Source organism: Sinohyriopsis cumingii, chromosome 1 (genome assembly GCF_028554795.1).
Source record: "Sinohyriopsis cumingii isolate HCF-2022 chromosome 1, ASM2855479v2, whole genome shotgun sequence".
Taxonomy (NCBI): domain Eukaryota; kingdom Metazoa; phylum Mollusca; class Bivalvia; order Unionida; family Unionidae; genus Sinohyriopsis; species Sinohyriopsis cumingii.
This window is the reverse complement of record NC_142961.1, coordinates 60356499-60369496: the sequence shown is the minus strand read 5'-3', so window position 1 is coordinate 60369496 and position 12998 is coordinate 60356499.

The window sequence follows — 12998 nt, the reverse complement described above, 5'->3', positions numbered from 1 at the left end:
TACTACGAATATTAGGTTTCTTCCCCTTTTTAGAGAAAAAGAAGTAGATGAATATTTAAATCATTTTGAAAAAAGTGCTGAAAATTTGAAATGACCAAGAGACCATTGGACCTTATTAATACAGAGTGCACCTTTTTGCAACGCCCAAGACATCGATGCTTCCCTGTCAGTACAGCAAAGTTCTGACTATGATCTGGTTAAGGAATGCATATTAAAAGGTTACGACTTAGTCCCAGAGGTTTATCGACAAAAAATAGGAAGTATAAAAAAGAAGCTGGACAAACTTGTGTCGAATTTGCAAGAGAAAAAGATCAGTTATTTGATAGGTGGTACTTAGCCAAGAAAGTTGATCAAGATGACAAAAATCTCGACAACTCATTACTTGAAGAGTTCAAGAATTGCGTCCATAGTGACGTTAAGACTTATCTTGATGAGCATAAAGTCAAAACTTTTAAAAAATGCTGCTTATACCACTGACGAGTATTCCTTAGCTCATAAAGTTTCTTTTGTAAGTAAGTCTTCCACTCAGTAGTCGTCTGGTAAAAAAAGTTATTTCAGCCTAGTATGCACTCTTCCAAATCTTAATCTGGCACAACTCTCTGATAAGATTGGTCAGAAATCCTTATCTCTTCCTACATGTACCTATTGCAAGAAGAAAAGAAAGGTTATTTCTGTTTGCTACAAATTGGAAAATAAGCATCAGAATTAAGACAGACCTGTTCCAAATGCTCTTTTGTCTAAGAGGTCAAGGTCACTAAAATGTATTGAAAGTAATGCATTTATTGGGTCTAATAAACAACAGTCTGATTTTATTATAGAGAAGTATGAACCATTCATGTCGAATGGTTCTATATCATGAATGGGTGATTTAGCCAATCCTATCCCTATTAAAATTTTAAGGGACACAGGATCTCAGAGTATTTTATTATCAGGTACTTTGCCTTTTTCTAAGAAGTCTTCCTCGTATGAGAGTGTTCTTATTCAGAGAGTAGAACGTGGCTTTGTTAATGTTCCTCTCCAGTTTGCAAATTTGTCATCAGACTTAGTCTCAGGAGCCGTGACAGTCTGAATAGTGCTGTCTTTACCCATTGAGGGCGTTCATTTATTTCTAGGCAATGACCTAGCTGGAGATAAGGTTGCTTAATCCATTTGTGACTGACGAGCCTTGTGTGGATCAGGAAGGTGATCATACAGACAGGAAATTCTTAGTTTGGTGAATGAAACTCCTTTGGCTGGTCATTTAGAGATTAAAAAGACTTATCACAAGATCTTGAATAATTTCTTTTTGTAAATACAATAGATCTTGTTACTCAAATGGTAGGAAAATACAATCAGAAGACACCTAAGGCTCATCTGCAACCTATTCCTGCATTTGACAAACCATTTAGCACAATAATAGTAGATTGCGTCAGTCCCTTACCTAAGACCAAGTCAGGTAACCAATTCTTGTTGACCATAATGTGTGCGTCAACAAGATTCCCAGAGGCAATTCCTTTGAGGAATATTAAGACTAAAACAATAGTAAAAGCTTTGATAAAGTTTTTATACTCAATTTGGCTTTCCCAAATCTGTCCAATCTGATCAAGTGTCAGATTGTATATCTGCAATTTTCCAGCAAGCTATGCACCAATTAGGCATCTAACAATTCAGATATTCTGCCTATCACCCTGATAGCCAAGGGGCTTTAGAAAGATTCATCAACTTTGATTCGGCCATATTGTTTTGAGACGGGTAAAGATTGGGATGAAAATGTTCATGTTCATGTTTGCTATTAGTGAACCAGTTCAAGAATCTGTAGGATTCAGTCCCTTTGAACTAGTTTTTGGACATACTGTGCGTGGACCACTGAAGCTGTTAAAAATGAAACTTCTTTCTAACTAAGATATAGCAATTAATTTTCTCATAAGAATCACATTTTTACTTTTCCAATTTAAATATTAGTTGTCAAAGGCTTGTGAGGTTGCAAGAGCGAATCCGCACTCTACTCAGTCAAAAATGAAATTAAGGTATGAACAAAATACAAAGGAAAGGAGTGTTCAGCCTGGTGATGGAATTCTGGCTCTCTTGCCCATACCATACAATCTTCTTCAGGCCAAGCATTATGGTCCTTACACAGCTGAAAAAGTAAATGATTTAAATTATGTCATCAATACTCCTGAGAAATATGTGAAAAGAAGTATGTGGATGGAGTTAGCCAGGTTAATCATGCAATTAATTAAGTGATGCTGTTTGGGATGAAAGGTGCACCTAGTACTTTTCAACGTTTGATGAAGATGATGGCACCTGGTCTAGATAATTGTGTTGCTTACATCGATTATATCATCATCTACAATGACACATGGTAAGATCATTTAACGAAAATTCATAAATTCTTTGACAGACTCACTGATGCACAATTAAGTTATCTAAAAATGAGCTTTGTCATGCTTGTATAACATTTATATGACATATCGGGGGACATGGTCAAGTTAAGCCTATATATATTAAGGGCAAGGCTATCTCTGAATTCTCTGTGCCTTTCGGTATACACCAAGTGATGAAATGTTTATTTATGGCTGGATATTGTCGTAAATTGTGTTCCAATTTTTTCCATAATTGCTGAACCTCTGACAAATGTATTGAGCAAGAAAACCAAGTTACATTGGTCTGAAAAATGGCAGGAGGCTTTTGATAAGTTAAAGGCGATATTTAAGAGTGCACCAGTTCTTACAGCTCCAAATTTTAGTAAATCTTTTAAACTGTCCGTTGATGCAAGTGATGTTGGAGTTGGAGCAGTATATATTCAAGAAGACAAAAATGGTATAGATCACCCAGTGTGTTTTCTATGAAATTAAATAAACACCAGAGAAATTATTCCACAATCGAGAAGGAATGTTTGGCTTTGATATTGGCATTAAAACACTATGAAGTCTACATTAGTTCAGCTCCTTCTCCGATTATTGTGTTTAGTGGTCTCAACCCTCTTACTTTCATCGGCAAGATGAAAAACAAAAATCAGAGATTATTAAGGTAGAGTTGGTTGTTGTAGGAATATAATATTGACATCAGGCACATCAAGGAAAAAGACAATTTAATAGCAGACACACTTTCACGTATATATAATTATATTGTTTCATGTATACTTTTGTCATTTATAACATTTTATCTTATTTTTTTACCACATGAAAAGTGGACTTATAGTATATAATAGAAAGCTTTTTTGCGTCACACTTGCCTTTTCTTTATTAGGACTGGTCGACCTGGTGCCAAGATAGTGTGAAAGAAGGGACATGATTTCATGTCTGCGGCATTATGCCCATTGCTAGACATCAATAATAACTTCAAAACTGCCGACATGGTAGCGATATGACTCAACTTGTTAAAGCTACGTGAAACACACACACACACACATTTTCAATTTTCCAAATTGCACCCCTGGTTCGGCTGATCATTGATCCGAAAGCCATCCAATGCCAATCTTACAACATACATGTAACTTATTCTACGTCATACTGAAGTAAAAGGCACGAGAGAGAGAGAGAGAGAGAGAGAGAGAGAGAGAGATTTTTAACGTAGCTTTAAAATATTTTGAGTCATATCGCTACGATGTCTGCAGTGTGGCGGTTTATAGTGATGTCTAGCAATGGGACATCATGCCGCAGACATGTAGCATGCTTTTCCCACCCAGTCATATTATCCTGACCCCAGGCAGACCAGTCCTACAAATAACCTCCTAATGCTGAACGCCTAGCGAGGCAGCAGTTAGTACCATTTTATAAGTCTTTGGTACGATTTAGCCATGGTTCGAAACAGCGGACTCCACGGCGGACGCTCTAAGCACTAGTCCTCCTCCACCTCCTCCTCCGGAGAGAGAGTATAGGGCTAAAATAGTCTTTTTATTTATGCATATGCTCTGTTTGCATTATTATCAACGTGTTATATTTACACAATAGTTATAAAAGCACCATTTGTTCGTATAGTAATCCCATTTGCAACGCTTATGAATGATGTATTTTCACTTTCATAGTTCACTTTTACGTTGTTTTGAAATAACTGTATTATAATATTGATCTGTATTTAATAAATAAAAAGTTTATTAATTGTGTAGTCTTGCAATTTCTGAGTTCAGTGGAGTGATCATTAATCAATGTCACCATATCAATAGCAATTAAAATCCGACTTTTTACTGGAATAGTAGAGTTACCAAGACGAATGCAAACAAACATGTCGACCACGATCCAATTTGTTAATGTATAACTAAAATTAATCTGTTGGTGACATTATTCAAATTTGCAAATCCCGCCTAATTGGCAGCCAATCATTATTACTTGATATCACCATTCATTCAGTGAAATATGACGGGTATATTACAGTTTGTTCAGGATAATTAAACGCTTAAATAAATATCAATGTAAAATTCCACCACGAAAAATAACCCATTCACACAAAGGAAATAGTACAGCAAATCCATTTCCAGATCTCAGGTTGCATTACAGAAATATTTGTTTTGCTACCTAAAATAATGTGAACTAAATTGTCTGGTTTACTGATTGGTTTGAGTTGTGTTACCTGAAGTCAGGCTTTACAAAATCAGAAAGTTAACAGTGCATATACTATGTATTAGAAGAATAACAAAATAACCTTTCACGCAAAGTCAATGCAAGACTTAGATAAAATGTGGTTTGGGGGCAAATGATCTCCAGATTCTTATGTTTCCCCGCCGGCAAGGTAACTATAGAATATCCTTAATACGTTGTATTTGCTTATCATTAATACACAGTTTGATTTGACTAGCTAGCGCGCGAGATTTACATCTCGTATCCAACGCCTGGAAAAGAACGGAATATTATAAACAATGGTAAAATAATCGGTGACAATTCAATTTCATAATAATATTTTTAAAATTAGGCAGAAGGAAGCATGTACAATTAAGAGTTAGATGTATAACCAGGCACCAAGGCTGAGGCTACCTGGACTATAAGAAACCCACAAAAGAGAGTGGAGGTGTCGCAATTTTCCGTCCAAAACGAGTGGGTGACATGATGCTGGCCTAAAGTTAAAAATAAGTGGATAGTAGGGATATTGTGGCCAAGAAAGTCTACTTCCCAAAACTTATTTTTCTTTTCTAGGATGGTAGGTGGAAAATTGTTCATAGCCGAAATATATGGGGTAAGCCATGTAGCAACCTAGTTACCGAAATTCATGAAAACCAGCTTTTAGTGATCTCAGATCGGTCCAACATGAATAGTCATAATATTACATACGTCGATTCAATGCATATGATGGTAAAAATACAATACTCTGTCTATATCAGATTGATCACAAACTGATATGTTACTAGTACAAAGTACGATGTTTTCGAAATCAAAATGTTTTCAGACTTTAATATTCCATTTAATTTAGAGCTGTAGGTCTATTGTTTCAAAGATCGGTAATTTCCAAAAAGCTTCGCAGTATTCAGTTCTTAAAATCCCTTTTCGTGCTGGTATTTTCTAATAATGTTTGTAAGGCTATTCTGAGCAGCTGTCTGCCATTATTCCCACAGTTTTATACGGTTATTTATTTTAACATTTTAGGAAGCGTACTTGTATTTGGCCACTACAATACTGAGGTGACGTAAAACGGTGCTACTAATGCTTATTTTTCATTAAACCATCTCTAAACGACCGTTGATTCTGCTGATTCATAACCCTAATAACATGGGAACGTAAAACTCGATCAACGCCTACCGAAATCTAATTGTGATTGAAACGTATCAAGTGCGATTGTGATTTTCTGGTTAGTTTGCTTTCATGTTGGTGAATCGGTTTCACCAATTATAAAACGGAGTTTAAGCAAGTCGAAGAAAGAGAGAGAATGATATTGATTATATTGAACTATTGGAAAGCAACCTTTTAATTAAGAATCTTAAGGAGCGTTTACTTAAGCGGATATTTGTAATACTAGTACATGGAGATTACAACGCAGTCACTAAGTAAAGACGGTGAAGATACAATCCTCAGCATTTTTGCTCTGAGGTGTAGTGATATTTTTTGCGCGTTTCCTTATTTTTCGCGCTCTTCATTGTCTTCCACCATCCGTGTAACACGTAGTCCCTCGTTTATTGCGTTCTCTCATTTCTTTATTTAGCATTACACCACTGTTTGTGCTGATATCTCATGTACAATTGTACAATTTTGAATCGACTGATATACCCATGACCAATGGTGTCACCTTACTGACAATATTAGACCATTAGTACTTCACTTCTGCTTTCTCCAGCATAACTTGCAGTTATTGTTGACATTTTAGTCATATGTGCGTTGGATTAATTAGTAATCAGAAACTGAGCAAAAGATTTAGCCTATTCTATGAAAGTACATATTGATTGAACCATTCACTGATCCGTGTTTAACGGCAAAATATGTCATGAAATACCATTTAATGCTAAGGACATGTGAATAAACGTCCATAGTCAGTGACGTTCCAGGGAAGTTGATGGGTATGGTAAGGGCAGACTTTGGACCCACCACCCACAATTGTGAACCTGGCACGCTAAACACGAGGGTCGGTTGTTGTTGTTGTAGGTTTTAACGCCATTTTTCAGCACACGATAGGCTATACATGGTGGCCAGTATTAATGGTTGAGGAAGAACCCGGGAAAAACCCGGAAAGAACCACCGACCCACGAGAAGCTACTGGCAAGCTTTTTCACATACCAACATTAGCCGAATCCGAGACTTGAACCCATGCAGACAGAGGTGAGATGAGTGATCCATAACGGAGAGTACAAAGGTCAGAACATATACAAAATTATCATATATTTACCACAAAGTCGTATTGTTGGATGTCTGTTTCGAAGCATGAAAATGTCACGAATGTTAAATCCCAACAATACTCATTTTCCCTAGCCTTCTTATTTGCGCGTCTGCGACTTTCTTATTTAAATATACCTCTCAGCAATGGATAAGTACGTTAAGACCCGACGGAGATTGGCTACCAGTCTGCGACTTTCTTATTTAAATGTACCTCTCAGCAATGGGTAAGTACGTTAAGACCCGACGGAGATTGGATACCGGTCTGCGGTAGAAGTGTATTTAGTCGCAAAGAATATATAAGATTTCCTAGATTGTATAACTATAGGACTAGAATCAGAAACCAACGAAAAAAATGTACAAATACGGTCTAAACGTAGTCGAAAAATCATTTTAGTAGAACTCCACCTAACCAACATAGCTGAGCATGTGTTTTATAATTGTGAGTAAATAGGTCTAAGGGTAGCTCGTGAATAGATGATTCTCCACAGGACAAATACCGACGGCAGACAGGCTCATCATCTTTGGTGGCTTAAATGCTCGAGTTGGCACAGACCAAAATATATGGCCAGATGTCATTGGAAACAATACCTTTGACAAATGTAACAACAACGGACTTGTCTTACTGAGGAAATGCTCTGAAAACTACATCCTAATAATAAATAGTCTTCCGTTTGTGTAACTCGCAATAAGACGTCATGGATGCACCTACGCCCCAAGCACTTTCATCTCAATGACTACGTCGTCGGCAGGACAAGTGACAGGCAGAATGTCGGAGTCACGAAGGCCATGACAAGTGCAGATTGCTGGGCTGACCATATGCTCCTCGTCTCCAGGCTCCAGATTCAGCCTAGATGATGACCAAAAAAGTGCCGCAATAGCTGCGTCTCCAAATTGATTTAGGAAAAGGTACAACAGGCATTCACTGAAGAACTGTGCAGCCAAACAGAAGCAATCGAGGCGAACTCCGAGAATGTTGAGGAAAACTGAGTATCCTTCAGAGACACTGTGTACCCAGGTGCATCAAAAACTCTCGGTCCTACTACACATATACATCAATATTAAACTGATGCGAACAATGTTACCATATAGAGACTACATAATCAAAAGCATCAGCTACAAAAATAATGTTTAGAAGACAGCACTTCATCATCTAAGAATGTCGCCATGGACGACATCACGAGAACTGTCCAATGCAACTCAGAGTTGCAACAGTCGTGGCTGAGAAACAAGACAGACGATATGAACGAATAATATGAAGAACTTGTATGATGTTTTAAAGTCATCAAAAACATTTCTAATACTGAGTACTGACAACATCACACTATTCACTGAAAAAGGATAACAAAATCTTCAATTTACAATCATCTATCAGTGAGGGGACAATCGATCGACTGCCGCAAATGGAAATCAACACATTGCGTCCAGATCCGATTAAAATTTAATGTAAAAATAAAAAAAAATAAAAAAAATAAAAAATTATTAAAAAATCGACTTGCTGTCAAATGCAAAGCATGGAGCGCATGCTATACAAGCAGAAGTCTAAATGTTCCAAGTCTCGCACATGACACAGAACATTACTGAACTTTTCCAGTCAATACAGACTCAAGGAACTGTATTCCAGGGATATAAGAATGCATTAGGTGTACGAGCGGGAATGGCAACGCACAAGCCTTGATAACAACCAGGGCGTCTCCTTGCGGTCAACAGTGGGCAAAGCCAAAATTATGCAGATTCACCTTGTGCATCACGTGAGCATGTTTGGGAGTTAGTTTGGCTTCGGGTGGCTAATCAACTCCAGGAGAAATGCCCAGGAACACAACTCCAACCTGTACACCACATTCATGGACTTCACAAAAGCCTATGATACAGCCGGTCGTGGGTGTCTCCGGAATATCATGACTAAATATGTTTGCCCAGAAATATTCATCGTATTTGTTCGAAATTAAATGATGGCAAATTCGCTCGTGTCGTGGACGACAACGAGTCATGTCAACCTTTCCCAGTTACAAGTGGAGTCGAGCAAAGCTGTCTTGGCCCCAGACCTCTTCAGTGTGCTATTCTGTCATGCTAACTGGTGCATGTCTGACTAAGAGAGTGAGATTGACATCAAATTCTGAACTGAAAGTACACTCTTCAATCTGAGGAGAGTGCAGGCAAATACTATTTTATAGGAAGTAACTGTTCGTGATCTAGTGTTTGCTGACAACTGTTTTTGAATGCCAAATATGAGTGTGACATGCAGTGTAATATAGGACATTCCTCTTCGGCTTGCGACAATTCAGGTCTCATAATCATTATCAAAATAGCAGAGGGGCTGCACTAATCTGCACGAGAAAAGTCGTGTGCTGAGTTTACCATTGCAGTAAATGGCCAATTTCTCCTGGCAGTGGACAAGTTCAAATATCTCGGCAGTACACTGTCACATACAGTCCACATCGATGGTGAATTCCTAAATAATTGTGGTCCTTGACGACTTACGTGCAGATGTGTGGAAGCGCAGAGGCGCCAGTCTGCAAAAACCTAAGGTCTACAAAGCCCTAGAGTTGCCGAAACTGCTGCACACGTGCGAAACATGGATGGTGTACATAAACCGAACCATTTTCGCATAGGGTGTCTGCGTAAACTGATGAGGATAAGATGGCAAGACAGGGTCCAAGATACCGAGGTTCTCACAATAGCAGGCATTCCAAGCATCCACGCTCTACTGATGAAATCACAGATGTGGTGGATAGGATGTCAGAAGATCCTTTACGGTGAACTGAAGTAGAGAAAGCAATATCAGGGTGGTCAAAAGAAACGCTTAAAAAATAACCTCAAGTCAACCTTGAAACATTTCAACATTGACATTGGGTCTTGGAAATCGCACAGAATCGCTTCACCTGGCGCAGTCTCAGCCACACAAAATTCCCCGAGCGGCATCTGTTGTAAAGATTGTAACAGATATTTCAGAGAGCAAACTAGCCTGATCAATCACTCACATGCTCACAGAAACCAAATCCGTTAGTGATTGCGAAGGACAAAAACAATTCCCTAGATTTTGACAAAATGTTCCTAAGGGGTTATGAGACAAATATAGCAAATTACTACAGAAATATAGTCAATGTCTGACGTCTTCTCAAGGATCCGTGTTTAACGGCATATCATGACATGAAACATATATTACTGAGACTGAAGCCTACATGTAAATCTAGGCAAGCTTTAAAACCTGAAGACCCTGTTCTATGAATGGATATAAGTCTCAATTTGGGTCCAAGTGTATAATGTTCACTAACTTTTTCCGATAGCATGATTTGTGAAGTTAAAGCATTATGATAGGGGTAGATCTGCTGTCGTCATTGCGGAAATATATTTAATAAAGTAACACGCCTTCGTTTTACTAGGCAAAAACCCATTAACAAACTTAATATAACCTATTTTGTTACAGTTCTTCCCAGCATGTCCATTATTTATTGTGTAAGTATGAGAAAGTATCACATACCGGATAGACACTAATCATAACTGGTTTTAACAGATCCAATAAAAACATGTCCCTTTTCAGATAAAAGGTGAAAGAACACCACATTAAATACGATTGAGCCTAACACATTCTCTAGCACTGTGACGAGTGAAATATTGAACAAACATGGTCCAAACAAAACATGTTAAACAGAGAATATAATGAATCTGATTATGATTTGCAGTCGTTGGTAAATTAGAGAAAGCGAACACTACACGAAGGGATCAATCTTCATAAATCGGATTGAATGACAAAATAAGTTTGTCACAGGTCCAGTAGCAGAACATTTCTCTTCTCTATTCTCAGTGACATAATACACTGACTGCAATCGACAGCAACTGGAGTTACCGAGCCATAACATATAAAGTCTTATTGGATACGTTGCCCTAGAACACTAAAACCAATTGGTTTGAATCAAGAAAACTTCTAAAAAGACACCAATATGCAAACACTTTTATTATTTTGTATTAAATCAATATCGGTTCAAAATCCACATTTTTCAATTCAAATATTGGTAAACGTATTTAATTATACATTCACGTACTTTGTTAATAAGAGATTGAATTAACTGTAATATACTCCGGGGGGGGGGGGGGGCAGGTGGTCTAAAGCGCTTACCATTATGGTTCACTGCCATCTCACCCTTGTCTACGTGGGTTCGAGTCTCGGGTTCGACCAATGTGGGTACGTGAGAAAGCTTTTCATTGGCTTCTCGTGGGTCTGTTGTTCTTTCCGTGGTTTTCCGGGGTTCTTCTTCCACCAGTTTTACTGGCCGCCATGCATAGCCTATCTTGTGCTGTAAAATGGCGCTAAACCCTAAAACAACAAACTCCATGGGTACATTGTTGTTGTTGTTGAATTTGATTATAGTGTCGTGCGCACAATTGTGCATGTGCCACTTTATTCTGACTGCACCGCAGCCTGCTAGTTGTTCCTGGGGAAGGGAATGGTACCACCTCCCCCAGGCTTTTATGGGTTCAAGGAACCCTGATAGTTTGGCCTCAATCTGTGTGTCCATAAAGGTCCCTTACAGTTGATTGGTTATCTGTCATTAGTGGGAAGGAGAACTCGGGAACGGTCCTGGTTACTTCACATCGCTGGTTTCTTGTTGCATTTGCCTGGTGTTTCTAGCGTGTTTTTTCTTTTTTTTTCTTTCTTCAAAATGTTCTAAAAGGGGTGTGTGTTCTATGCTGTTTATAGAGGTTGTTAGTAGAAATCATGTATGAAGAGAGATTTTCAAGGTTATTATGGTATTACTAGTCGAGGTGTTTAGGGTGTGCTTCCTACTTTATGTTATTTATAAGTTTTTAGATATTGCCTCTTTAAGTTATTTATTTATTAATGTTTTTAGAGATTGAATGTTATTTATACTTTATTTAGCAAGAGACCGGAGTCCTAGCCGATTACACGATTCGTTAAGGACATCTAGGACCGGAGTCCTAGCTTATTACTCGGTTCGTTAAGGACATCTAGGACATCCGATTTTGTGGCTTCCTTAGTTTTTATGATAGGTGCTTCGTAAGTGAATTATTTATTAATATTTTTATAAAATTGAATGATATGTTATGGGTTTTTATGTGGGAGCTTCTAAATTTATTTAGGTAGTTACTGGGTCTTTTGGTTTTGTGGGATAGTAATTATATTTTGTTCCTAAGTCCTGCTGAGTCGATGAATTTATTTATATTTTTATATGCTGATTGTTTATTTTTATTAGAGTCCATAAGTAACTCTGGGTATGTGTGTGGTGATCCAATCTCCTTTTGGTTTTTGATAAATATTTTCCTAGCGGGTTGATATTTTGGGCATATATTGAATACGTGGTGTAGATCTTCGGTGGTGTGGCAGTTAAAGCAGTTAATGGTTGCTGGTTTGGGTCCTATAAATCTTCCAAAACTGCTTGCTAGTTATGTTTTTCCAGTTATTATCCTGTTTATGGTTTTCTGTTCTAAATAGGTACCCTTAGGTAGCTGTATGTTCCTATCTGCCGTTTTTTGAGTTTTATGGTGCTTTTCACCTTTTGTGGAGGAGTTCCAAAAATCTTGTCATTTTTGGTGTATATATGTTTGTGAGAAGCTTAGTGCTAAAGTAGAGCTAAAGTTAAGCTTGACAGAGTTTTTATCTCCTAGTTTGGTTTGTGCAACTTTGTCTACTGTTTCGTTCCAAGAGATTCCAATGTGCGACGGTATCCACATGAGCTCGACTAATTGATGTGCTGTGGTGATATCGTCGATTAATTGGCATGCTCTGTCAAGGAATTGTTCCCTAGAGTGTGTATTGCGATTTTGGATCGATTTGATAACGCTTAGGGAATCGCTTATAATGACTGCTTTAGGTATTTGGTTGTCTTTGATCCCTTATAGTGATTCAAGTATAGCCCAGAATTCAGTGGTGTAAATGGAGCAATAGTCAGGTAATTTGGATCCCGTTTGTTTATTGAATTCAGGGATGACTATTGCTGCTGTTGTTCTTGGTGGGTTGTTTGTTTTTGATCCATCGGTATATATTTTAACATAGTCAGGGTATTTTTGGTTGATTTCGTTTAACAGTACAGGTTTTAGTAAGTTTTCTTGTCCTTCTTTATTGCCTATATTGGTAGCTTTAGTGTTAATCCTTGGTGGGTTTTGTATCCATGGTGATTTATTCTGGTCTGTATTGTTTGTTACCTGTTTGTTTTTAGTAGAGGTATCTTTTCTCTCGGTTCAAGGATGACTTTGCCACTTGGTGTG